Below are 26,264 nucleotides of genomic sequence, written 5' to 3'. Positions count from 1 at the left end.
CGAAAAAATGAGTTGTTGAGGTCTTCATCGATAACGATGGACGAACATCATCATGTCAGAGATGAAGCACTTCTAGCCAGAGGGGCACCTCTGTGGAACTTATGTGTGCCCATCGAGGTATGTGATCCCATCTTGTGTGGAGCATTTTGGTTCTGGCTCTCATTTTGCATTTTGGTTCTGGCTCTCATTTGCTCAGGGATCACCATGTGAAGCATATCAGTTTAGCTCAGTCAGGTCTTGGTGTATTCTGGCACTAAGGAAGTTGTGAGGTTTTAGGAGAGGGTGATTCTTGGTTAGAGTTCTTGCACGCTTGATAGTATTTTCCCTTTTGAGATAAGACTGGCCCACCAGGGTTCCTTGCCTTCCTGACCCCACGTATGGTGATCAGTTTAGACCCTGAGCATGTGAGCAAGAATAAGCCAGTCAAGCACCTTAAAGCTATGTATCCTTATTTTTTCTGACTTGGACACGTTTCTGCAGCCAAAGTCTGTCCTCGTTTACACTGGTAAAATCCCATGTTTCAGATGAGGGCTGCTTTAGCTCAGCAAGGACTTTAACTTCAGCAGTATTGCACTGTCATACTTAAGAACAGATTTGGACCAATTACTTTTAGGGTACGTCTACGCTGCACACTTGTTTGGGTGGTGTATAGTGTACATACTCACATAGCCCCCCTAACACAGCTATAAATAGCAGTGTAGACCATGAAGCATGGCTTAGGTGAGTATAGACATGCCTAAAGAGTCTGAGTATGTACACAAGTACGTGCCCTACATAGCTCCATACTTGTCCATGCCATGCCTCTCCTCTGCTATGTTTAGCAGCATCGTGTCCTGCTGATGGATCTTTTTCCTGCAGCAGGAAAAGACTCTAGCAGTAGGAAAGTTTCTGTTGGGGAGAGGCAGCAGAGAAAGACTCTGCCAGCTCCCACTGCTGGACCTTTTCCCCACTGCAGGGAAAGGCTCCAGAACAGGGAAAGGCTCTGGCAGTGGGGAAAGGCTCCGGCAGCTCCCTGTTGCTGGATCCCTTCCCTGCAGCAGGGAAAGATTCCAGAAATGGGAAGCTGTCAAAATTCCTCTGAGTGTTTCAAAGTCAGCTTTTCTGAAATCAAACATTTTATGCTTATTTCTCTGGTACAAAACCTCAGCAGTATTTCAAACCTAATGATTTTTTATTCACTGGATACTGCATGCTCCTTATCATCAACCTTATTTATTATACTTATCTCAAATCATTGGACTAGATATAGAATTGCTTCTAACTATGCAGGCTGTTTAGCAAACTTTGTGTTTAAAAAAAAGCAATTCTACACTCCTTCTAGAAGAACCTCTTTCCCTTTTTTTTGCATAGTTGTTATCAAAATCAATATCAGGGTAATTAAAATCCCCATGATAAAGATTCAAGCCAGGTTCTTACAGGCCTGTCTTATCTTGAAGAATATTGGCTTATCTGCTATTTCTAACTACCCAAGAGATCTGTTGCTACATCAGTGAATTACCTGGCTACTTTTATTATCCACATTTCTATCTAAACTCACTCCAATGGCAGCCAAAGTATTTATGCCACTTATCCTAGCAGAATATATTTCATTCCTCAACAATACTGCTGAACACTCCCGCTTTTTCCCCCCGCTTTGTTTCCTGGCTACTTCTTCCTTGAATCCTGACATTTTAAATCCCAGTCACTATATTGGTTTGTTCAAGTGTGGCATTCTAATCATAGCATATCATATGTATAAGCAAAGAGCAACATTAACAAAACAAATGTTTGCAGTGAGAGGGATTGGGAAAGACATAGTGCCCAATTGTGCAACCTTCACATTGGTTAATGAGTAAATGCTGAATAATGTGAGTAATGGTTGTGGATTAAGGCCCTACAAGAACTACTAATACATATGTATAGCTTTTATAAGTGATGACTAAATGTCTGTTTGGAAGACACAACAGGTTGCAAATATATGAACGCTTTTTACATTAGAAGACAGAGGAATTATTAAGGGTTCACTCCTGTCAACACTTATGCTCATTCTTAGCTTTTAGCATGGAAGGAGGCTTATTGATTTTAATATTGCCCCCATTCTCCGCTATGTGACAGACTCCCCAGCCAGATTACAACTCCCATCATGCACAATGGTGCCTGTCCACTTGAGCCACGTTGGTGTATCATGGGAGTCCTGTGACCACAAATGCATCATGGGAGATGTAGTCCTGTCAGGAAGCTTGGCATACAACTCCTATGAGTCACTGTGGTGGCTCAGTCAAAAGCAGAGATTAACTGTGGAACTGAAACAGAACATTTCATGATTTTCTAAGTTGAAATTCAAAATTTTCAGCAAAATTGACATTTGCCTTTGAGAAATACCCACTCTGAACAGGTGTAAATGACTAGGAAAAAATTATATGTAATTATTAGGTGGAAAATTGCACTTAGGCTAATCAACTGCATTTTTTATGACATCATCAATCCCCAGGAATGTAGTGCAGCTTAGTAATATTCATGAATGCTGACCCTGAAAAAATTATCACTCTTCTGTTCATACAGAATTTTCTAAGGAATTCATATCTACAAAATACACAATAAAGTCTTCTATTACTTCTATTTCTCTTCTATTAGCTCCAAGTTAATAGATGAGCGTATGTTGACATGATCAATGATAAAAGGATGCAAGCAAACATTGTGATTAATGGTCAAGCTCTAGAGGTGGTAAAGTAATTTTCTTATCTAGGATCATACATATCCAACCAAGGAGGCTGCTCTGAAGAAATCAGAACAAGATTAGGGATGGCACACTTAGCCATGGCCTCCCTTATAAAACTGTGGAAAAAACATGGTATCTTGAAACGTATAAAAGATCAACTGGTAAAAAGCTATTTTTTTTTCCCACCATGACTCACGAATACAAATTCTAGACAACTAATGCAGCTGACAAAAAGAAAATTGAAGCCTTTAAATGTGGTGCTGGCAAAGACTCTTGCATATATCCTAGACAGAAAAGGGGACAAACACTTATGTTAGAAATATTATTGGAGAGAAGCAGACTGTACTCTTGGAAATCAACAGGCATAAACATATGTACTTTGGTCACATCAGGCATAGAGCTGGAAATAACTTTGAGAGAGATATCATGCAAAGAATAGTGATGGGTCATTGTTGTAGGAGACTACCAGCAAAGAGATAGATGGTGTATGGCAGATTTTTGGGAGGCTAGCTGCTGAGTGTGTGAAATTAGTGAGGGATCGAAATGGCTTCCAAAAATTCTGCTATAATGTCACCAGTGTTCAGTCATGAATAATTGGACTTTACTTAAGTACTTAGCTTCCAAGACAGTAGAGCTAGTCATTAATTTTTCAACTAAATTTTTGTCAGATTCATCAAAGCTGAGACTTTTTATGGAAATGTATTAGTTTTGAATAATCTTTAGTCAGGAAAAAATTCCCAGGTCCAGGATAGAATTTCTGGTTAAAACCAAAGGGACAGAGAGAGACAGAAAGCACCACTGAAGGAGAGTCAATAGCCTGATGGTTAGGGCACTCACATGATATGTGGGAAACAGGTCCAAGCCCTTACTCCAAATGATTCAGAGTAGAGAGCTGAATGTAGGTCTCCCACATCCCAGGTGAGTGTCCTAACCAGAAGGCTATTGGCTATTTTAGGGTATGTGGCTCCCTGTTTTTGAAAAATCTCATTTTTATGCTGATAAGGAACAAATCCAAATGCCAACATTTCACTTTTTTTTTTTCAAAAGGGAATTCTTGTTTTCTGGCCAGCCTCCTTAAGAGACATGTAGGATGCAAAACTTATTGAACAGTTAATTAATCCATTAATGTATTTCTTTCTCTCCTTTTTCACCTCTCCTTATGGTTACTAGTCTTTATGCCATTCTGTTTTCCCAATGCTGTGCTTCTAACACACTCATCTTACTGCTTACACATATGATCATTACTTCTGTCGCTTCTTCTAAGTCTAAAAACAGTCATGCATGTCTTCCGTGGATGTCTCATATTTATCTGTCATTCTGAAAGAAGTTGTTATCCTCCTTAATCTGATCCCTTAGTACTACAGCCAACCAGCACTTACAGCAAGCATTCCTCTCCATTCTGAGCCTCAAAAAGGATTAATCATATCTTGAATACTTATCCTTACCTCTGATAAAGGATGTGGGAAAAGTCTGTTTGTGGTCAGCGCTCCTAAGATTGGCAACTCTGCTATCAGGTTCTTTTCTTGCTCCTTCTGTTAACTGAAGGTCTGGTGCAAACTATCCTAGCTACACAAGTAATCAACCCCTTATGAACCATTGCAGAGGAGAAGTATGATTCTGTGGCCAGGACACTTGAATAGACCTCAGGAGACTTGGGTTTAATTTTTGACTTTGTCATAGACTTTGTCTGACCATGAGCAAGTTACTAAATCTCCTTGTACCTCAGTTCCATATCCGTAAAACTGGGCAGGGGTGCACAAATCCTTTCCTTCTCCCACCTTTTGTCTGTTTTGTGTATATAAGCCATGTCTACGTATCTATACCAGCTTGCCATCCGGTAACATCCTGCAAGCACATTGCTACAGCTCAGGAACTTGCTGTGTAGACAAGCCCTGTTAAGGGAACTCTTCGTATGTAAAGCCTCTAGCAGAATGGTGCCCTGATTTCAGATTGGGCCTCAACACGAATAATACATATTAGAAATAATTATCTGCTTCCTTCTCAACCAGATTAACAAAATTGTTCTCATCTACACAACTTTTCCCAAACACCTCCTGGTTAGCTGAGTAATCAATGGGTATTTTTTTCTTATATTTTGACACCCCAGCATTATGTGAAGACACATGTTCCAAGCAACAATTCTTACCCTTTTCCAACTAACCTTTTAAATAAAATATTGCAATAGTCCAGTATTTTGAGGCTGAAAGTGCAGTTTTCTTAAAGGTCAGTTCAGTCCTGGATATGTTTTCACTTTAGACAATACATTATGAACTGTGGAATTTAGTAGCAATTTTCAGCACCAGTAACAATGGGAAGTAAATTTCAGTCATTCACAGTAAGATGGCAATGTGGTGACATTTGAAGCCTGACTATGGGCTCTTACAGTCACTGCAAGAGACTGCTTGCTGAGTGGAGAGCACCTCTTTCTAGTTAAGTGGGTGAATTTTAGATACAGGTGAAAAATAAGATCAGAACACTTTACAAAATGATTGCAAGTCATCAGCTATGTGGCAATTTCCCCACCATCACCCTCCTCTCATAGCAAGTCAGAATTGAAATATATCAAATTAATAAACCCCTAAGAAACCAATAATCTCACATTTTCTGTACAAGTGTATGTGACAGATGTTTTTATCTTTTAGTTCCAGTGAGCCACAATCATTATATTTTATTTTCCAGATGTATGTCCTTGCTCTCTTAAAACTACAGTAGTTGCACTACACAGTAAAGCAATAAATTTATAAAACATTCTTTTGAAGTGGCTGCTTGTGTCATAATTCCACTTCCATATCTTTAGTTGTTCTAAAATATATTGAACTGTCAGTGTGGGGGTCAGGAGATTAGAACACTTTGTAGTTCCTCTGCCAATGTCTTTGTTTAACTTGGAAAATAAGCTACAGCACCCAGGGAGTGATGAAATCAAGGATATGTAGAGTCACAAAGGCATAAAAATGTTAAACACCGTATACTGCAGACACTTCTTAAGAAAGAAAAGTGATATGTCTGCATGTGTTTACTCCAGGTACCCACCAGTGAACCATCTTTATTAAAACTTATAAAGAATACAAAACAACACTCAAAGGCTTTGCAATAAAAACGAGTTGCTCTCTGAGCTACTGTCTTCTAGAATCATCTGGCTTTTGTCCTTGAAATGATATGCACTTTGTCTGACCCTGGCTTACTGTCAGTTAGTTTAAACTTCATTTAACGTTTTATTTTTTACCTGAATGGAAAACAGCAAACCTCTTGGGATTTTCCAGCTTCTCTGAGCACTAGGTACACCATCCTCATTTTGAAGGCAAATTATTTTTGTAATTTCACAGAAAACAAAGCAATCGCAACACGCAAAAATATATATTTTTTAAATTCTTACCTAACAAACAATAGAATGAAACTCTGCAGGACAACCTTTACTAATTACTTTGGGGTTCTATGCAAATGGATCTTTAAGTCAAGCTTTAGAGCACAGTGTCAATGTGAAAACTCCTTATGCCAAGAAGAGTTGTGGATAATGAAATATTGAGAGGTCCCAGCACTGACTGAGGATGGAGATGATGTGGTATATTTTTTGTGCATGTGGGAGAACAGGCATCAGCCCTCTACTTGTGCTGATGAGTGCTGGGGTTTTGACAGATCCTAATGATTGGTGTTACAAACATCAAGAAGAAAGGGAAACTGGCAACATTCTTGCTTGTGCACAAGTGTCCTAAATTGCCACATTGGATTGGGTTAACCAATAGGCTAGTGGGTAGATATATTTCTTGTCACATTCTATGGTGCAATTTAGGCTAGAAAGGGGTTGTGTCACTGCCTGGTCTGTAACCCTAAGTGTCTAAAAAAGGTCTGCTGCTGTGGTTCTCTTGTCTGGACAATACCACTCAGCATACAAGTATGCACTGAGTGACTATGGGTTAACCAGCTCTGACTCAGCAATTCTGATTCCAGCAGCCTGCTTGTTATCCTCCAGCCGCAATCTGGTTATACCTGGCAAGATGACCCCAGCACCTCCTAGTCCTGCATTGTCCCAAAAGCTGTCCTCTGAAATGTCCAACACTCTCCTGGACCATTCAGAGAGATAGTAAAGTTTGTTTGTTCCTTTCAGGATACAATGCCCAACAGCTTGGCACTTTAAATGGAGTTTTCATCCACTTTAAATCAAACACAGCACTGTTTATATTACATGTAAAACAAGTTTATTAACAAAATGAGATTAGATTTTAAGTGAGTTCAAGTACAAAGGATAGAGTTAGAAATGATTACAAGCAAATAAAAATGAAAAACGCTTTCTAGTGTCTAAGACTTAACAAAACAAGCTATATAGCCTTTTTTCAAGGAATTTCCTTACCAGTCTACTATCCAGCAAGATGGCTGACCATGTTTCTGGTCAGGATCTCCCACAATGTCCAAAATATTTGGTTCCTTTGTCTTCTTAGATGAAAGATCACTTGGGGTTCTTTGCCCTTCTCTTTATAATCCAGGGAATCTTAGATTGATTCTTTGAATGATTACCCCTCCCCACAAAACTAAGTTTGTTCAAGCTGTGAGGAAGGCAACGTGGAGTCTGATGATAGAGGAAATTCCATGCTGGTTTCTTCCCCCACTGGTGTTTGCTAAAATGCAAATTGATCTGTTTCCTGCAATCTCCTCCTACTGCTGTCTTGATGGTCCTGTTTATTTTCTATGTAATTAGTATTTGCATTCCCTCTTGATGTAGCTTGAAGATTTCCTTCCAGGTGACATTCCTTTGTCTAAGATCTTTAGCCCTGCCCAGCAGACACCCTTTGATAACATAATTTCCAATATGTTTGTAATTTTGAGTTTGTCCTCTGTACATACACCACACAATAATATTACCGATCAGTATGTTATTAGCTTTCTATTGACAACTTCCTAGACACCTTTTAGATACAAGTTGTTACATTAGTCACTTGGGGTTCACAGAACTGGTCAGGCCAGAAACTTACTTCCAGATACCAATAAGCCCCTTGCCCTCTTGCATTGAGATGCTTTTAGGGTTTCACTTTCAATCTGGAGTTTTAATAACTACACACATTTCTAATTTAGTACAAATGTCAATTAGATAAAGAGTAGGTGAAAAAAAAGCAACGGTGGACTCCTAAACCTCTCCAATCCCTTGTGACAGGATCCCCTGGGTGCAGCCTGGGACCATGGGACCTCTGTGCCCCCTGAACTCTCTCCAGCCTGGGATGTCTCTCACAATCCCTTGCTAGTGACCATCAGCAAACCCCTCCAGGCACTGTTATCAATCAGCACAACCGCATGTGGAGACCCCACACCCAGCTAGATTACATAAATGCTCCCAGAGCCATTGATGAATCACACAGAGAAAGGCACCAGAGCCAAATCCCCCCAGCTCCCAACACTGTACCTCAGGAATATACCGACTTGCACTGCTCAAGATGGGCAGTGCAGATTTATTAATTGGTTCACCACTTCATCAATAGAAAGTGGATATACACCAGCCTTTGCAAAACCTGAGCAGATTTGCCTCACACTTCATACAAACTCACTGGTAAAGATAAACAGGAAAACAAATTTATTGACTATAAAAGGTAGATTTTAAGTGATAGGCAAAAACTCAGAGGTAGTTACCAAAAGAAATAAAATATAAGCATGCAGTCTAAACTCTCAACTCTATTAGACTGGGCAACATCTAGATTAAGCAGTTCTTCTCACCCCACTGGATATTGCAGTCCTTAATATACAGGTTTGTTCCTTAAACCTGGGCCAATCTCCTCTGTTGGAGTCTTCAGTCATCTTTTCAGTGTCTTTGTTGTTTGCAGCATAGGTTGGGGCAGGAGAAAGGCCCAGTATGTCTGTTTTCTACCCTCAGTCCATGTGCTGAGTCCAGGCATGTCTGGGGGCATTGCTGAGTCTCCAGGCAAGGTTGAGCAACTCCCCTGGTGTGGCCTCATGCAGGTGAGTCATTGAATTGTAGCTCCCTTGCTGGACAATGGTTGTTGATGGGTTGTTTGAAACCCTGCACGGGTGTTGGTTACTTTCCTTGCTGTTGCCTCTGGGAAGCTAATATCTGGCTGATACCCCAACTTACAGCATGTTTTAGTGACAACCATACAACACAATTCTCACAACTTCATATGCATTAATGATAAACAAATATGGATAGAGAAATGACTTTCAGCAGATCATAACCTTTCCCCTGATAGCTTACAAGACATGCTTTACAGGTAAGATCATGATTATATAAAAATGAGGAATATGGGGGTTACAGGACACTCCCCCAAGGTACAGAATGTTATATTCCCCATTCACCATTACTGGGGACACTACCACTATCCTTCCTTTCATCCAAACTTGCAAACAGAGCGTCTTCGTTGACTCCTCATTCTCATCCCCACACACATGGGCTGTACTGCTGTGCTTCTTTCACAACATCTCTAAAATATTTCTCTTATTCTCTGTCCTGATCGCTGAACCATTCATCTGTGCCCTGGTTATTTCCCATATTGATTATTGCAACTACCCTTTTCCAGCCTACCCAAAATACAGCCTCTAAAATAACCTTCTTCGTCCATGATCCAGCCATGTAACCGCCACCTTGATCCCTGCACTGTCCTGTCCCACAGCTTTTCACATTGCATCGGGTTTGAATGTCTTGTCTTTGCCTTCAAAGCTCTTCCCAACTCCATCCTGGCCTACATCTCTGCCATCAGCTTTTACTGAGTTCACCCAAACTGCCTTTACTGCCTCTCTTCTGTCGACACCACCATCAACTCCCTGCTCAGATCTGGCATTTCCCAGTCTTGCCCAAATGCCTTTTTCATGCAAGCCACCATCCTTCCCTCTTTTAATCTCTCTGTAAGAGTCCCTTCTTCCAGGTGGAACACAAATTATTATCTGTATTACAGTAGTGTTTGGAGGCTGGAAGTAAGTTTCTGGCCTGACCAGTTCTGTGAACCCCAAGTGACTAATGTAACAACTTGTATCTAAAAGGTGTCTAGGAAGTTGTCAATAGAAAGCTAATAACATACTGATCGGTAATATTATTGTGTGGTGTATGTACAGAGGACAAACTCAAAATTACAAACATATTGGAAATTATGTTATCAAAGGGTGTCTGCTGGGCAGGGCTAAAGATCTTAGACAAAGGAATGTCACCTGGAAGGAAATCTTCAAGCTACATCAAGAGGGAATGCAAATACTAATTACATAGAAAATAAACAGGACCATCAAGACAGCAGTAGGAGGAGATTGCACCTGACCCTGGCTTACTGTCAGTTAGTTTAAACTTCATTTAACGTTTTATTTTTTACCTGAATGGAAAACAGCAAACCTCTTGGGATTTTCCAGCTTCTCTGAGCACTAGGTACACCATCCTCATTTTGAAGGCAAATTATTTTTGTAATTTCACAGAAAACAAAGCAATTGCAACATGCAAAAATATATATTTTTTAAATTCTTACCTAACAAACAATAGAATGAAACTCTGCAGGACAACCTTTACTAATTACTTTGGGGTTCTATGCAAATGGATCTTTAAGTCAAGCTTTAGAGCACAGTATCAATGTGAAAACTCCTTATGCCAAGAAGAGTTGTGGATAATGAAATATTGAGAGGTCCCAGCACTGACTGAGGATGGAGATGATGTGGTATATTTTTTGTGCATGTGCTAGGTACTATATAGACACATAGTAGGAGACAATCTCTGCCCTGAAGAGTTTATAATCTAAGTAGACAATAGGTGGGAAGGGAAACAGAAGCACAGAGGTGGAGTGACTTGCCCCAGCTCACACACAGGCCACGGATAGAACTGGGAATATAACACATTTCTCCTGCATTTCAGTCCAGTGCCCTATCCATGGACTACATTGCCTTTCCAAGAAATGAGCTAATAAGAACAATATTTCTTAAGCCTCCAGTTCTTCCTTCTCTTCAACTCTCAGCATGTTCTTATCTTCCCTGGGTGTATTGTCTTTAGATTGCAATTTCTTTGGAGCAAATTCTTTATAGTGTATATCTTGTAGATTGCTGTGCACCTTGGTTTTCAACAAATAATACATAATAATGACCAGCTAGGAGGGAATATAAGATATAGATTGATTCTTGTATGCAAGTAGGATCAAGGAGGCTGTTCCAGGAATGAATAAGGAAGCATTGTGAAAAAAAGGCATGGTGTTGTAAGTAGGGGATTGAGCCCAAGATTCAGTAAGGTGTGTGGAGAGGGTGAAATGTTACAAACAATGAGATGAGGGTATAATAGGCAATAAATGAAATGTTGGCATAAGCAGCAGATACTTGAGATTTTTTAATTGGGAGACTGTATACACTAGTGGACTGAGCACTGTCCAGAGACTCAGACAACCTAGGTTTTAATCCCTCCTTTGCTACTGGCCCTCTGTGTGAACTTTGGCGAGTCACTTCACCTACCTATACTTCAGTTTCCCTATCATTAGCCCCTAAAATGGGGCTAATGATACTGACTTACATATAGAGCTAATGATAAAAAGTTAGATATTAGGTTTGTTAATGATACTGATTGACTGATACTCTGACAGCTTTCATAAGTTGAAGCACAAACAGACCAGACCAGCTCCAACATACAAACTAATAGCTCTGCCAATTTGGAATGCCTTCTAATAGGCAGGCAGGCAGGGAAATAATGATGAATTGCCCATGGAAAGTACCAAATACCTTTAAGATTTCTCTATAAATGAAGGCAAAAGAATGAAGGTCATTCCTGGTCCACCTCAGAGTGCTACTGAAGTCAAGGAGAGCTTGATTTCACAAGATGTATCTGGCTCAGCTCCCTCTAGTATCATGCCAGTGGATAAAGCTATGGGGGAAGCAGGAAGCTGAATCAGACAAATGTTACTCTTTTTTGACAGTTTTGTGAAAGATTGGAAAAGATTACTTCTTTTTAGTGAAAGTTTCCAACACAAACCAAAAACACCATTGTTGATATGATAACAAAACTTCTTTCCATTCATCAGCCTTGAAACATGTCACAAGGAAGTGGGGAGCTGGAGGTTAAAGGGTAAACTGGATTTTATGCAGCATGTTTACATGGGCTGCATTGTGATCAATTTCAGGGACACAATCAGGCATCTGAGATTGAGGATTCAATAAATACAGTTAAAAACAAATTGCAGTTAAGTGCTATTATTGGCACGTTTGGCCTAGTCGTCCAATTTCACTGCCTTTGTTTCAGACTTTCAAGGAAACTAATCAAGCATTTATTTGAAGAGAACTTGCTATTCTTTTTGGAAGAAGAACCACATCTGGAAGATGGGAATGGGAGTTTGTGAAACTGATTCAATCACCCTAAAACAATGGAGTTTAAAAGCCAAGGAATAAAGAATGAGAGAGAAACAATATAAGTAAAGAAGTTCACTCTGTCCCCATGTTGCTGCCTGCTAACAACCACCTCCTACACCCATCCTTATCCCTCAAATTGAAAATAAACAGTATATTGGCAAGGCAGGGCAGACGGTATTGCAGCCAGGTCAGCACAAGTAGAAGTTTTGCTGGATTTTATATGCAGAGAGAGAAAACCAAGCTGTGTTTTCCTTTTCAATCCCAGTGAGGAAATGTCCTATAAACTACTAATGATGGATGCATCTTTTATCAAACACATATAGCAAATGCAGGGTCTAGGTCTTTCACATTTAAGTGGCATTTTCAAGTGCATAACGAATAATTAAAGCTGGCCATTGGGACATTCTCCTTTTTGTTGTAATTCACTAGGGGCTGGGGCTTCAGTGACTGTCTTCTAAAGCTCTACAATATTTTTCTATGACTATAAAGGACTTTTCTATTCTGAGGATTTTAAGTCTGCGGTAGGACTTTTTTTGTTATTGTTGCTATTGTTCACAGCTCAAGGAGAAGGTTATTTGTTTTACTAAGATAAGGTTTCTAAAACATCCTGCTTCTTAAAAAAATACTACAAAAACAGATGATGTTTTCTCCCTTTTTCTAGTTATCTATTTTCTTTAAGGAAACTGAAATGTCATCTTGCCTCCTAGATAAATTAACTTTTTTGTTTAAAATGGAGGCAAAAAAAAAGAACAACCTTTGAGATATAAATAAAGGTCAACTGAGGAGGTCTAGCGTGGAGCATTGCTGAACACAAAGTTATTTAGCTGGACTTCTTAAAAGAAGTTGGATATTTTGCTTCCATTTACTTCTGATACTGAGGCACCTGGGACTTTCAATGGGGACAGAATTCCCCCCCTCCCCCCCAATCTCTACAGCTTTATAAGCCCATTGATTTCAGTGACAATTCACATGGGCAGAGAGGATTGCTCACATACATGGACTTGTAGGATCAAAGCCTTATAGGTCTGGTTTAAGCTTAACTCCTTCCTGGGGTTTTTCCTTATTCTTAACACAGATCATAGAACTTTATTCACATTGAGCAGTACCTTACTCCATGAATAGTCCCATTTCAATAGGGCATAGTAGCATGAGTGATGCAATCAGCCCTATAAATAAGAACAAAACAACAAAACTCAGCCTAAGTTTTTGTTCTCAACGTAGTCATTCACAGGGTTTTCCCTGTAGGAACCTCTTTCTTCCCACCCCTATTCTGGTCTGTCTTTGAGAGACTTTGGAATCCTTTTATATTGCTGGTTTGCACCTGAGCTGAGATAATGACTAAGCAGAAGTAGTTGCCCATCTCTACACAGGGTTCAATTATCTGGCATTACCATGAGCAAGAAAAAGAGGCCTGTGGCTATCACAGTTTAGGGCAACTGCACCTGTACTGATCCAGCAATGGATCAGGCTAGGCTTCAGGTCCCCTGACCGTCACCTCTCTTGAGTGGAGACACATGTCCCCTCCCTCCTGACTGGAGTATTTTCAGGCCGCACAGTCCCCTGACTATACTGTGATAACTCAGCAAGAGATGGCCTAAGCACACCATCTTACTTTCCCTTTAGAGTCTAATAGAGTAATTGCCCACAGTTTTAAGGTACCACATTCTTCCTATGCAAGACTATTTTATTCTTAGTTAAAAACACTACAGAGAAAACATATTAAAAACAATCTGACAGCAACACGCCTACAAAACCTCACCCTGGGATTTTCCCTGTTGTTTAAAGTTCATCACAGCTTCAGCTCAGAACAAGCACACAGTCTTATGGGCCTCAGTAAGCCAAGTCCTTCCAATTCTTCCCTAAGACTTGAGCCATCTGTGGACCAGAGGATCTGTGTCTTTGCAGGGTCAGGAAGAAGGTTCTGAGCCTTTATAAAGGCAGAATATTTATCCAATAATCCTTTCTTTGGATAAACATCCTGCACTGTTGGAGACTGAGAGATATTGACAAATATAACTCATCAGTTGTGAGTCTCAGATTACATGGCGGTGCCACTTTTATATGTGAAAAATGGTGTGGCTTTATTCTCTTATCTTGATTTCAAGAACAGATCATTCTGTTTATTTAAAGGGAATAGAGAGGTATTGGACCTAATTCTCTACTCTGTTTATCCCCATTTTACTCCTGTGTATACATACTGAAATCAATGGAGTTCCATTGGAGTAAATCTGGGGTAACAGAGCAGAGAATCAGGCCCATTGTTTCCCCCGTAATCCATGAGCTGAAGACCTGGCATTGTGTAAGTAAAGGGAGATGTGCAGGGTAAACTCTCCCATACTTACAAGCCTTATTTACACTAGGTAGGATTTAACCCAATTTTGTGAAATAATGCTCAGTAGGACGTATATTTCAAGGTATTTAGGTGCCTAAAGCTGCAGATAGGTGCATAGTGGAATTCACAAAAGTGCCTACACACCTAACTACTACTGATTTCAAGAGAAGATAAGAATCTAGGTGCATATGAATATCCCACTAGATGCCTAACTGCTACTTTTAAACTTTTAAAATTTGTCCAATTGTGCTTTATTATGGTCTATACTTGCAGTAAAACCATCTTCAGCAGGGTTCAGGTGCATCCACTGCTGACAACCATTTTCAGCAATGGGTAAATTTCCTAGACAAAGCTATAGAACTGACCTACTTAATATTCTTGGTTGTTCAGACAAAGGTATGATCCATCTTTTCTCACTTCTTCTCTTTCAGAAAGAGAAAGATATCAACAGACTCACCAAAGGTCAGAGGTCAAACTCAGGCCCAGGTCAAAAGTAAAGAGAAAGACCTTTATCTTCTTTCTTCTAAATCCTCAGACTTCTAAGTCCTATGTCCATCTCCTTTGAAGACTTTCTCTCTTACTGAAATTTCTAGTAAGACTTTTCTTTGCGACATTATTAGTTATGTTAATTTCCTGGTTTTGAAAATTCTTATTCACTATCCTGTCTACCCATATCTATTCTCCAGGTTCAGGATAATTTTATTTTCAGCATAATTTGTTGGTCTCAATATTCACATGGACTCAGTGGTATTTTCTGGTATTGTATCTAATATCTTTATATACTCAATGTGCACTTATTTGGTACAAGGTATCTATTTTACACATGCTCTGTATTATTATTCCTGGTTGGAAATATAAAATAAATGTGACATCTATCTCTATCTTGGTGGGTCCTGCGCTTATTGGTGGATTTTCTTGCCTCAGAGTTTCACCATGTGGGTTGGGGAACAGCCCAGAGACCTTCCACTCTGGGAGAACCCACAATCCAGGTCAATTGGGAGGTTTGGGGGGAACCCGGGCCCGCCCTCTACTCCGGGTTCCAGCCCAGGGCCCTGTGGACTGCAGCTGTCTATAGTGCCTCCTGTAACAGCTGCATGACAGCTACAACTCCCTGGGCTACTTCCCCATGGCCTCCTCCAAACACCTTCCTTATTCTCACCACAGGACCTTCCTCCTGGTGTCTGATAACGCTTGTGTTCCTCAGTCCTCCAGCAGCACACCCTCTCACTCTCAGCTCCTTGCACCTTTTGCTCCCAGCTCCTCACACTCCCTCCACAAACTGAAGTGAGCTCCTTTTTAAAACCCAGGTGCCCTGATTAGCCTGCCTTAATTGATTCTAGCAGCTTCTTCTTAATTGGCTCCAGGTGTCCTAATTAGCCTGCCTGTCTTAACTGGTTCTAGCAGGTTCCTGATTACTCCAGTGCAGTCCCTGCTCTGGTCACTCAGGGAACAGAAAACTACTCATCCAGTGACCAGTATATTTGCCCTCTACCAGACTCCTGTACCCCACTGGTCTGGGTCTATCACAGAAAGTGATCTCCCAGATATCACATCCCTTGGCCCGCGCTGCTTTCCTAAGCCCCCATTGGCCTAGAGCGTGAACCGCAGTCAGTAGGAGCCACAATCGGCCAAACCTGTGGACTTGGCAGGTAAACAAACCGGCCCGGCCCGCCAGGGTAAGCACCTGACTTACCCTGGCGGGCTGTGTGCCAAAGGTTGCCGATCCCTGGTGTAAAGGGAGAAGAGAAGGGGACTGTCAACTTCTCTGGGGGCAGTCTTTCTAGAGGTTCCAACCTTCTCCTAACTGGTCTCCCTCTATTAATCTCTAATTAGCCAAGTCCATCAACTTGACCTAAAATGAGTCAATCAGCCCTTAAACTCCAGGGCTTGCAGTCTTCCTTTGTCTCCCTACCACTTTCTAGTGCATGTCTACACTAGAGAGCTTCCAGTGGCAATGCTGTACAGATGCAGCTGTGCCACTGTAAGGTCTCCTGTGTAGCCTCTCTATGCCAACGGGAGAGAGCTCTCCCATTGACATAATTAAACTACCTGCAATGAGCAGTGGTAACTATGTAAGCGGGAGAGTGTCTCCCGCCAACATAGCGCTGTCCATACCAACGCTTCTGCTGGTGTAACTTATGTCACTCGGGAGTGTGTTTTTCACACTCCTGAGTGACATAAGTTATACCCACAAAAGTGCTAGTGTAGACATAGCCTTAGAGACAGCCTTGCATGGAGCTGTTGCCCCTCTGCTATCCCTGACCTTTCTGCCTCCTCTTCTCTCTGTGTTTTTCTGCCTTTATAGCTCAGCTTATTTTCCTTATTGGTCCCAGCTGTGGGTGCATGCCTCCATGATTGGCCCCGGTGCTGGATGTGGTCAGCCTGCTAGCCTATAAGTAGGGAAGACTGTCTTCTCCCTTCTGCCTATGCTCAATATCGGGGGGTGTAAACCCCATTACAGAGACCTATGATAGAACCCTGGGGAACCGCCACAGAAAGTTGGAGAGGAGATGAGGATTTTCCAAAGGACATGCTGAAGGAACAAATAGAGAGTTAGGAGGCAAACCAGGATAGGACAGAGTCACAGCAGACAAGAGAAGGCAAGATTGAAAGACTAGGAGCAAAGTCAACAGTGTCAAAGGCAGCTGACAACATGAAGATGGAGCTCTGGTTCTTAGTGTTGGTTAGGAGAAGTCATTAGAGACCAGTTAAATAAATATACAGAGATAGTTTTCTACTAATAACTTTTTACTAGAAAGTAGTTTTCTTAATGTTGCAATCATCTCTAGAATGAATACCAATACCACTGTTAGTGACCACTTCAAGGATACATTTATGGATCATTCATTGCATCCTGTGGTAGTAATGAGTTTCTATTAGCATTTCAGAATTACTAGCTCGATAAGAGGTTTTAACATCCATTACAGCACTCCTTTTTCATTTATTGTCCCCTGGACTCAGTTGATCGCTGTGTTTTTTCTGGTCCTTCTCATTTGAAAAGTGGCAGAACCTTTCAGTATACTCGGGGATCTACCATGTTCAAAAAATCATTACAGCACTCCTGTCATCAGAGTTTATATTTCATAATAAAGTTCTCTTCTGTTGATAACAGGAGTCTCCTGTTGCAAGATGGAGAAGTCCTATTATGTCTCAATACTGTATCTGGTCTTGGATCCACTTTTTGCATGACTATTGTTTTTTATTTCTTGCTACTGACAATTATATCTTATTTGAACCATATCACCTTGCTGGAGATGTCGAAGTGTATTTGTATATGCAGATTATAGTGTAGACCAGGAATCGGCAACCGCTGGCACGCAGCTCGCCAGGGTTTGTTTACCTGCCGCATCCGCAGGTTCAGCCGATCGCAGCTCCCACTGGCCATGGTTCACTGCTCCAGGCCAATGGGGGCCGAGGGACGCGGCAGGTAAACAAACTGGCCCGGTCCGCCAGGGTGCTTATCCTGGCAAGCCGTGTGCCGGAGGTTGCCGACCCCCGGTGTAGACTGTAGGATAACTTTTGTTTGGCCTTCTTGCAGATGACATTTGTAAATGGTAGTTAGTTATCAACATTTTAAGGCCAATTTGTATTAAGATATTTGTTAATTCCATTCTAGTCCTATAGGTGACTTGCATTTCTCAAAGAAGTTGCTATTGATTATAGTTGCAATATATTTAGTTAGGACAGAAAAAAACTAGATTATGGTCTTCACCTGTTACCATCCTTTTTATTAACCATGTTTTCATAAAACAAACTCTATTTAGTCCATTAATCTGTGGATCTCTTGGACTTCGGATTGTGTGTTCAAATCCATATTGTTTAGCAAACCTTGCAGATCCAGTACCATTGAAATAAAGTCCATTGTCATTCACAATTTACTGTGGAATCTCCTGTCAGCTAGGACTGCACTTACTCCTTTTGATAACATGACAGTCATGGTTCCATAGTTCTCTCCAAGGACACCACTTTCAGATAATTAGAGCAATAATCCATGATAACTGCTTAGTCTTTCTTTTGTAACATAAATACATCTAGGCCCATTTTTTGCATGGAGACCCTGGAGATTCCAGTAGTCATAATCTCTTTTGGGTTTAAATTTCTTTAGTGCAGAGCTATTACATTTAGCAGCCATGTCCTCAATATCTTTGTGAATGTTAGGCCAATATATGACTCGTATCGCATATCACTTGCATTGTTCTGTTCCTAAGCAACCTTTGTGTATTCATGTAAGGATAGACTTTCACACATAGACAGGCATTACAATTCCTGTACCTTTCATTAGAATTCCATCAATCACTGGCAGTTATGCTTTTTTAAAGATACACACTCTAGATGAATATAACAGTTTTTCCATCTGTATAGGACAGATCTCATCTCTTTTGTAGCCTGACTTTCATTTATACCAATTTGACACTGGTGTAACTCTGACTTTAGTGGAGTTATTACTGATTTAAATCATTATGAGAGAGATCAAAATCAGTTCCTTAGTTGATTAGGCATCTCCTCCTTATGCAACTCAAGAAATAGCACAATTGTGTAATCTAATTCACATTTGAAAACATTTCTAAATCACAGACAAAGTGTGTCAGAAGTGGATTTTGGTGCCGCACTCAAAGGGGACTTGATACCTCCTCTGTTTTACACTTATTTTAGGTCTCCATTGATTGTAACAGAGTTACTTTTGATTTACACCAGCGTAAGTGAGAAGAAAAAGAAGCCAAATGTGTTCTTTAATACTAAGTGATTATCTGGTACATATACAATCTCCAGATCATTATTGTGCAGTCTTAACAACATTCTTGGTATGTAAGAAGATACATCCTCCAGGCTGTTTGTTGAAATAGCAATAAGAGGTTTGTGGTCCATTTCTTCAATGATGTGCAGACCATAAATGTAGTTATGGAAAACCTTGCATCCATAAACAATTCCAAATGCCTCTTTTTCTATCAGTGTATATTTTCATTCCACTGGCTTCTTTGCCCAGGATGCACTCCCCTTTGGCCAGAAGGGCTGAGCTTGCTTTACACAGATACAATTTTCAGGAGTTTTTTAAGATATCAGTGTGACTCCCTGGTGTAGGTTCATAGATTCTAAGGCCCAAAGGAACCACAGTGATCATCTAATCTGACCTGCTGTAACACAGACCATAGAATTTCCCCCAAATAATTCTGTTTCAACAAGACTGTATCTTTTAGAAAAAAATCATAACAGTCTCTGCTCTGAAATAAGTTCTTTTCCGGAGCGGCTCTTACTCTGTAATAATATTGATTTCAGTGGGAGTTGTGAGTGCTCAGCTTATTCTCTTTAGAAGACTAAACAGAGAGGTAGATGACTAATTTCAGGCACTGAAGTTTAAATTTGGGGACAGAATTTTCTGACTGTCTGCCTCCCTGTATAAGAGTATACTGTGTCCCTCTCCATGATACCTGAGCCCATCCCATAAGGTTGCCGTCTATACAAAACGATTTATCTCTTTGTAGGTACTGGACTCTGTGTATGCGTGTGCAGTGTTAATAGGAGAGGACTAGGTCAAAAGAGTGGGATTTGCAGTTAGTGCTGAAGTTCCTGTGTTTGTGGTCACCCTAATCTCTTCCAGGAATCAGAAGTGTGTTCTAGATTTGTAAAGACCTTTGCTGAGAATGAGATTGTTCCTGGCAGCCTGTAGTTGCTGAGTAGCCGGGCAACTATATAATGAGCAAATTGTAGCTTTGAGACCTAGGCCTGGAGAATTATAATAATCAAATCCAGAGGTCCAGAAGGAGTGCATTACCCTGGTTGAGTCTGAATGTGATGATGGAGAGGCAGTCTTCAGATATACAGAAGCAGTAGGGAGTCCAGGCGAGGCTGTAGATTTACTTAAGAATCTGGGTGCAGCTGCCCTCATGAAGAGATGGGCATGAAACTTGCCTCTCCCAACTCCCACATTGTTTCAGTCTTTCCACAATTAATCTGCAGTCACTGTGAGTCTAAGAGCATCCCAATGCCAGAAGGATGGGAGGGAGCGTCACTGGTATCAGGTAGTGAGTTTTTACTGGCCTGCCCAGTTCATAAGAACCTAAGAATGGCCATATTGGATCAGACCAATGGTCCATCTAGCCCAGTATCTTGTCTTCCAACCATGGCTGGTGCCAGATGCATCAGAGGGAATAGGCAGAACAGTGCAATTTATCGAGTGGTCCATCCTGGGTTGTTGGGTCCGAGCTTCTAGGGACACTCAGAGCACGGGGTTGTGGCCCTGACCATCTTGGCTAATCACCATTGATGGAAACTATGCTCCATGAACATATATAATTATTTTTTGAACCCAGTTATACTTTTGATCTTCACAACATCCTCTGGTAGTTCAGTGTACCCTAATTCACCTATGTCAGAATCTGTATCTAAAAAGTGTCATGTGAAGTATCACTGGAAAACTAATAACTCACTGATCATTAACATTCTTGCATGATGTGTATGGGGTGTATACAAAGAGTTATGGATATGTGCTGGAATTATGTTCCTAAAATGTGTTTGGCAAGCAGTGCATTACCCAGTCTGCCCTAGACAAAGGTATGTGTATTTGTTTGTGTGACCCATTTGTCACCAGGCAGAGACAATAAAGGCACATTTACACAAAATGTATTCAAAGCCATCAACTTAGCAAGTGTGGTAGATAGCCCCTTGCAGGGGTCTGGGAACCTCAAATGATAAGTAATTGAATCAACTGATTGTATACAATATTATTATATTATAAAAGTGTATCAAGTAATGTCTTTTCTGAAAGCTAGACACCCTGGTGAGTAATATCATTGTAAAATGTAGATATTAACACTATATGAAGAAATATGGATACCACATGATATTATGCTTGAATATCTGTGACCAAACACAGAGAGAAACAGGTTTTCTCCCAGAAAGGAGGGAAAACAGCTATCACCTGTCTCCAATTAAATGAAGCCAGGTGTTCCCCAAAACTATAGACTGCCCATTTATGTACAAATCAGCCAGGGATGGGAAGCCCACAGGAAGGGTGAAGTCATACAGGATTTATACATAACTTGCTATTTTGGCTGAAATGTTACACTTTAAGCACTGGTAAAGCAGTTTTAAGTGATTCCTCAGGTGTGGAGGTTGAAAAGAGTCACAAATCTATTATGTTTTTTTTTCTGTTTGCTCATTGTTCTCCTGCTTATGTTCTATTTCTCTCTCCTGGAATAAGCAAAGAGACATATGCTAAATTTAACCAAAAAGCAGTTAGAAGAGCTATGCAAACAATATGGCCTGTTTGGCTGGGGAAATGAGATAAGAACTAGACCAGGGGTCGGCAACGTTTGGCACGTGGCTTGCCAGGGTAAGCACCCTGGCAGGCTGGGCCAGTTTATTTACCTGCTGACGTGGCAGGTTCGGCCGATCCCGCGGTTCGCCGTCCTGGGCCAATGGGAGCGGCGGGAAGCCGCGGCCAGCACATCCCTCACCCGCGCCGCTTCCCGCCGCCCCCATTGGTCTGGGACGGCGAACCGTGGCCAGTGGGGGCTGCGATCGGCTGAACCTGCCGTGTCAGCAGATAAATAAACTGGCCCGGCCCGCTAGGTGCTTACCCTGGCGAGCCGCGTGCCAAATGTTGCTGACCCCTGAACTAGACCAACAACATGGAGAACTGCTGGGTCTACAGAAATTGTGAGAGGGTGCAGGTGCTGGAGCATCAAGAGGAGCTGGACCTTCCATCTCAGCACAGAAACAAGATTGGATGCAGTTGGAAAGGGAAAACTGCAGTTAGAAGCCCTTTGATTCAAGCAGGAGCTAGAAGAAAGAGAGAAGCAATAGGAACATGAGCTCAAAATCTGGGAACTAAGGAAGGAAAACTCTCAATGACAGATATCCTTCCCCAAAATTCAGACAGTACCAAGGAGTACTTTACAACTTTTGAAAAGATATATGAGTTACAAAAAATTCTAGAAGATAGGCAAGTCCCCATTTTGTTTTAAAAGTTATCAGATCAAGCTTTAAATGTATTTAATGCAATGGAGACTGAACAGGCTTTGAAATATGCTAGTTTTAAAAAGCTGTATTGCAAAGGTTTCAAATTATTCCTGAAGTGTATGGAGTGAAATTTAGAGGTCTCACAATGAATGACAAGATGAGTCATAGAGAAAACGTGTATAATTTCTGTGATTTGTAGAGAAAATGGGCCCACAGGGAAGGGGGCAGAGAATTATAACTGGTTGTTTGATCTTTTTGCACAGGAACAATTCCTCACTGTATGTTCTGAAAAGATCACACAAGCATTCTGGGATAAATCCCTGGATTCTGTACAAAAACTGCAGATCTAGCTGATGGATACATGAAAACTAAAGCATCCAGTGACCACAAGACACAGAGGGAGGGGTAGAAGCCTGATGTAAAAGGGGGACCCCATTTAACCCTTTGGAAGAAGGAGTGTAATTGAGAGCCTAGGCAGTTACTTCCCTAGAATCAATCCCATCCTAGAAATCGCACTCACAGACCCCTTATACAAGAGAATGATCCAAGAAGGTGCTACCAGGGTAACTCCACTGACCACATGGGGAACAATTGCTCTAAACTGATAGAATCTAAGACCACACCCCATCTAACACAGGTTAATGCAGTTGCCGTTAGCACAGCATCACCTCCAGGGCTCTTGACTAATTTTGTGAAGTCTGACTGAAAGGAGGTGGACATTTAATTTATTAAAGTTGCCAAGATAAATGACAAAGAATGCATAGGATGGCAGAACACTGATGCCCAGATTTCTCTAGTCAGGGAAAACATGTTCAGAGAGAATAATACTATCTGGCCAGGAGATAGAATGTTTGGCATTGGGAAGATATAAAATTCCTGTGCCTTTGGCTAAAGTGCATTTGGAATGAGAAGGCTTAGACAGTACCTTAAAAGCTAGGGTGTTGGATTGTATTCTAGTGGAAATGTTGGTTGGAAACAACATCTTAATCATGACCATGGCTGTTAATGTTGTAACCTGTAGTAAAAAATGGAATATTGTTCTGTAATCCCAGGAAGGAATGTTGGGGACACAGGAACTATTATTGGGGGAGAGGAAGACACTTTCAGCTCTGGTTCAACAGAAGAAAGCAGTGCGCTTTCAGGCATGGGTAGAGATGATTCAAACTCCTGTGTAGCGGAAGAAAGTTGCATGCTTTCAGAGCTTTGGGAGTGGGGGAGGAGTTAACTCCTGTTACTGAAGAAGCTGTGTCAGCTGCCAGTGTTTTGCAGATGAACAAGGGGAAGATCCCATTCTAGAGTGCATAAAGGGACATGTCCTAGAGGCGACCCTGGTGAGGAGAAATGGGTAAAGATCTTTGGAAGAGCAAGGAAGGTTGTACAGGGAAGAACACATGGGAAAGGATAGAAGCCCTGGGGAACCTTACAAGCAACTAGTTTTGCATACCCAGCACTGTAAGAAGTTAATGTTGCTAGCCAAGGACTTCTCCTAACCAACAAAAGGAGAAGGACATGTCCCTTTATGCAGCTGACACAGCTTTAAGTAGTTGAAGGCTGCTATCAAATCTTCGCTCTTCTCTTCTGCGGACTAAATAAGCCCTGTTCCCTGAGCCTCTCCTCATAAGTCATGTGCTCCAGCCCCCTAATCATTTTCATTTCCCTCCGCTGCTCTCTCTCCAATATGTCCACATCCTTTCTGTAGTGGGGCGGAGGGCAACACTGGATGCAATACTACAGATGTGGTCTCACCAGTGCTGAATAGAGGGGAATAATCAGTTCCCTCGATCTGCTGGCAATTCTCCTACTAATGCAGCCCAATATGCCATTAGCCTTTTTGGCAACAAGGGCACACTGTTGACTCATATCCAGCTTCTCATCCACTGTAATCCCCAGGTACTTTTCTGCAGAACTGCCGCTTAGCCAGTCGGTCCCCAGCCTGTAGCAGTTTATTAGATTCTTCCATCCTAAGTGCAAGAGTCTGCACTTATCCTTGTTCAACCTCATCAGGTTTCTTTTGGCCCAATCCATGGGCACCTGACCTTCTCCCTGGAAGGAAAATGAGAGGACCCCTAGATCTTATCAGGGACTCCTGGGAAGGGGATACTGAGGAGGGGGAAACCAGTAACTGAATATATACAGGGGTTCAGGGAGGAATTAAAAGACATGATGGATGTGATTCAAACCAACCTCAGGGACAGCCAATCCAAGCAAAAGGCACTGTATGATAAACATGTTGTAAATGCTCTCTTGAAATAGGGGACTTGGTATTAGTGCTAAGCCCCATGAAAAAATACAAAATGCAAAAAAACTTGACTTTTGAAATATGAAAAACGAAATATGCAGTGAGTTAACCCCAGTTGAACAGGCAGAAATATTATCTATACTACAAACACACAAACAAGTATTTTCAGCAAGTCAGGGAGGACTCACATGATGATCCATATGAGCATCACTGAGGATTCACAGCCGGGCCTACTGCAAAACGCAAGAGTAAATTTGCACAGAAATACAGAACATGCTGGACATGGGAATTACTAAAGCATCTGACAGGTTTGAGGCGTTACCTCTGGTCTTGGTCCCCAAGGAAGACACCACTGTAAGATTGTATGTTGATTATAGAAAACTCAACGCTGTCAAAGTGCCAGATGCTCCCTATGCCCAGAATTGATGATATGCCTAATGTTTTGGGCAAAGTAGATATCTTGGCATATTTGACCTTGTGGAAAGTTATTGGTGAATATGCACAGCCTTTAGATTAAGATGAACAGAAAAAAATCTGCTTTGATTACTGATATAGGACTGTATGAATTCATAATATTACCATTTGTGTTAATTAATGCAGGAGCCACTTTTCAGAGGCTGGCCAACTGAGTGTTAAACAGATTACAAGAATTTGCAAAAGCATATGTTAATAATATTGCTATTTATAGCATCTCTTGGGTACACCCCATGACACACTGTGGTATTGTACTGTCAAAACTCAAAGACACAGGTCTGACTGTTAATGTTTCTAAGTGTAAAATTGGAGCAGCCAGAGTTCCTTATTTGGGCCATTGGGTAGGTAGTGGTCAGATCTCTCCTAAGCCCCAGACCAAAAAGCAGATCCAGTCTTTCATAGGGCTGGTTAATTATTTGTGTGTGGCTTCAGTGGCAATGTATCTGCAATCACAGATCTGTGAAAAAAGAAAAAGGCAAACAAAGTTGTATAGTCAAAACCTAGCACGAGTGTTTTCATGAGGTAAACACAATCTTATATGAAAAGCCTGTTCTGGCCAGCCCAGTTTTTTGATATAATGTTTAAACTTTGTACTGATTCATCAAACATTGTGCTAGAAGCAGTACTGATACAAGCAGGAGAAGCAATAAGAAGTATCCCATTGCTTTCTTAAGCAAAAAATACAGACACCCACTGAACAGAATTACTGTCATAGAGACAGAGTGTTATGCTATAGTGTGGGTAGTCAAACAACGGAGTCCCTATCTCTTTAATAAGAAATTCAGGGTCCTGACTGATCACTCTCCATTTGGCTGGATAACATTAAGGATTCTAATTCCAAACTACTATGATGGGATATGACATGGGTGGCCAACCTGTACCTCCGGAGCCACATGCGGCTCTTCAGCAGTTAATATGCGACTCCTTGTATAGTCATCGATTCCGGAGCTGGAGCTACAGGTGACAACTTTCCAATGTGCCGGAGGGTGCTCACTGCTCAACCCCTGGCTCTGCCACAGGCCCTGCCCCAACTCCACTCCACCCCTTCCTGACCTCTTCCTTGAGCCTGCCATGCCCTTGCTCCTCCCCCTCCTCCCCAGAGTCTCCTGCACGCTAGGAAACAGCTGATTGGGAGGTGCAGGGAGGGAGGGGGAGGTGCTGATCAGTGAGGCTGCCAGTGGGTGGGAGGCGTTGGGACCAGGGAGTGAGGGGAGCTAGTGGGGGGCTGCTGATGTATTACTGTGGCTCTTTGGCAACGTACATTG

The 26,264-nt window shown here is 41.4% G+C and overlaps 1 protein-coding gene across 1 annotated transcript in view; it reads left to right on the top strand.

The window, feature by feature from the left end:
• The window catches only part of LOC135981026 (uncharacterized), a 65,246-nt gene that overhangs the window by 18,842 nt on the left and 20,140 nt on the right, over positions 1-26,264 (top strand).

This window comes from Chrysemys picta, chromosome 1, assembly GCF_011386835.1.
Source record: "Chrysemys picta bellii isolate R12L10 chromosome 1, ASM1138683v2, whole genome shotgun sequence".
Classification (NCBI taxonomy): Eukaryota; Metazoa; Chordata; order Testudines; family Emydidae; genus Chrysemys; species Chrysemys picta.
Note: the sequence above shows the minus strand (reverse complement) of the source record. Positions and strands in the feature narration are given on the sequence as shown.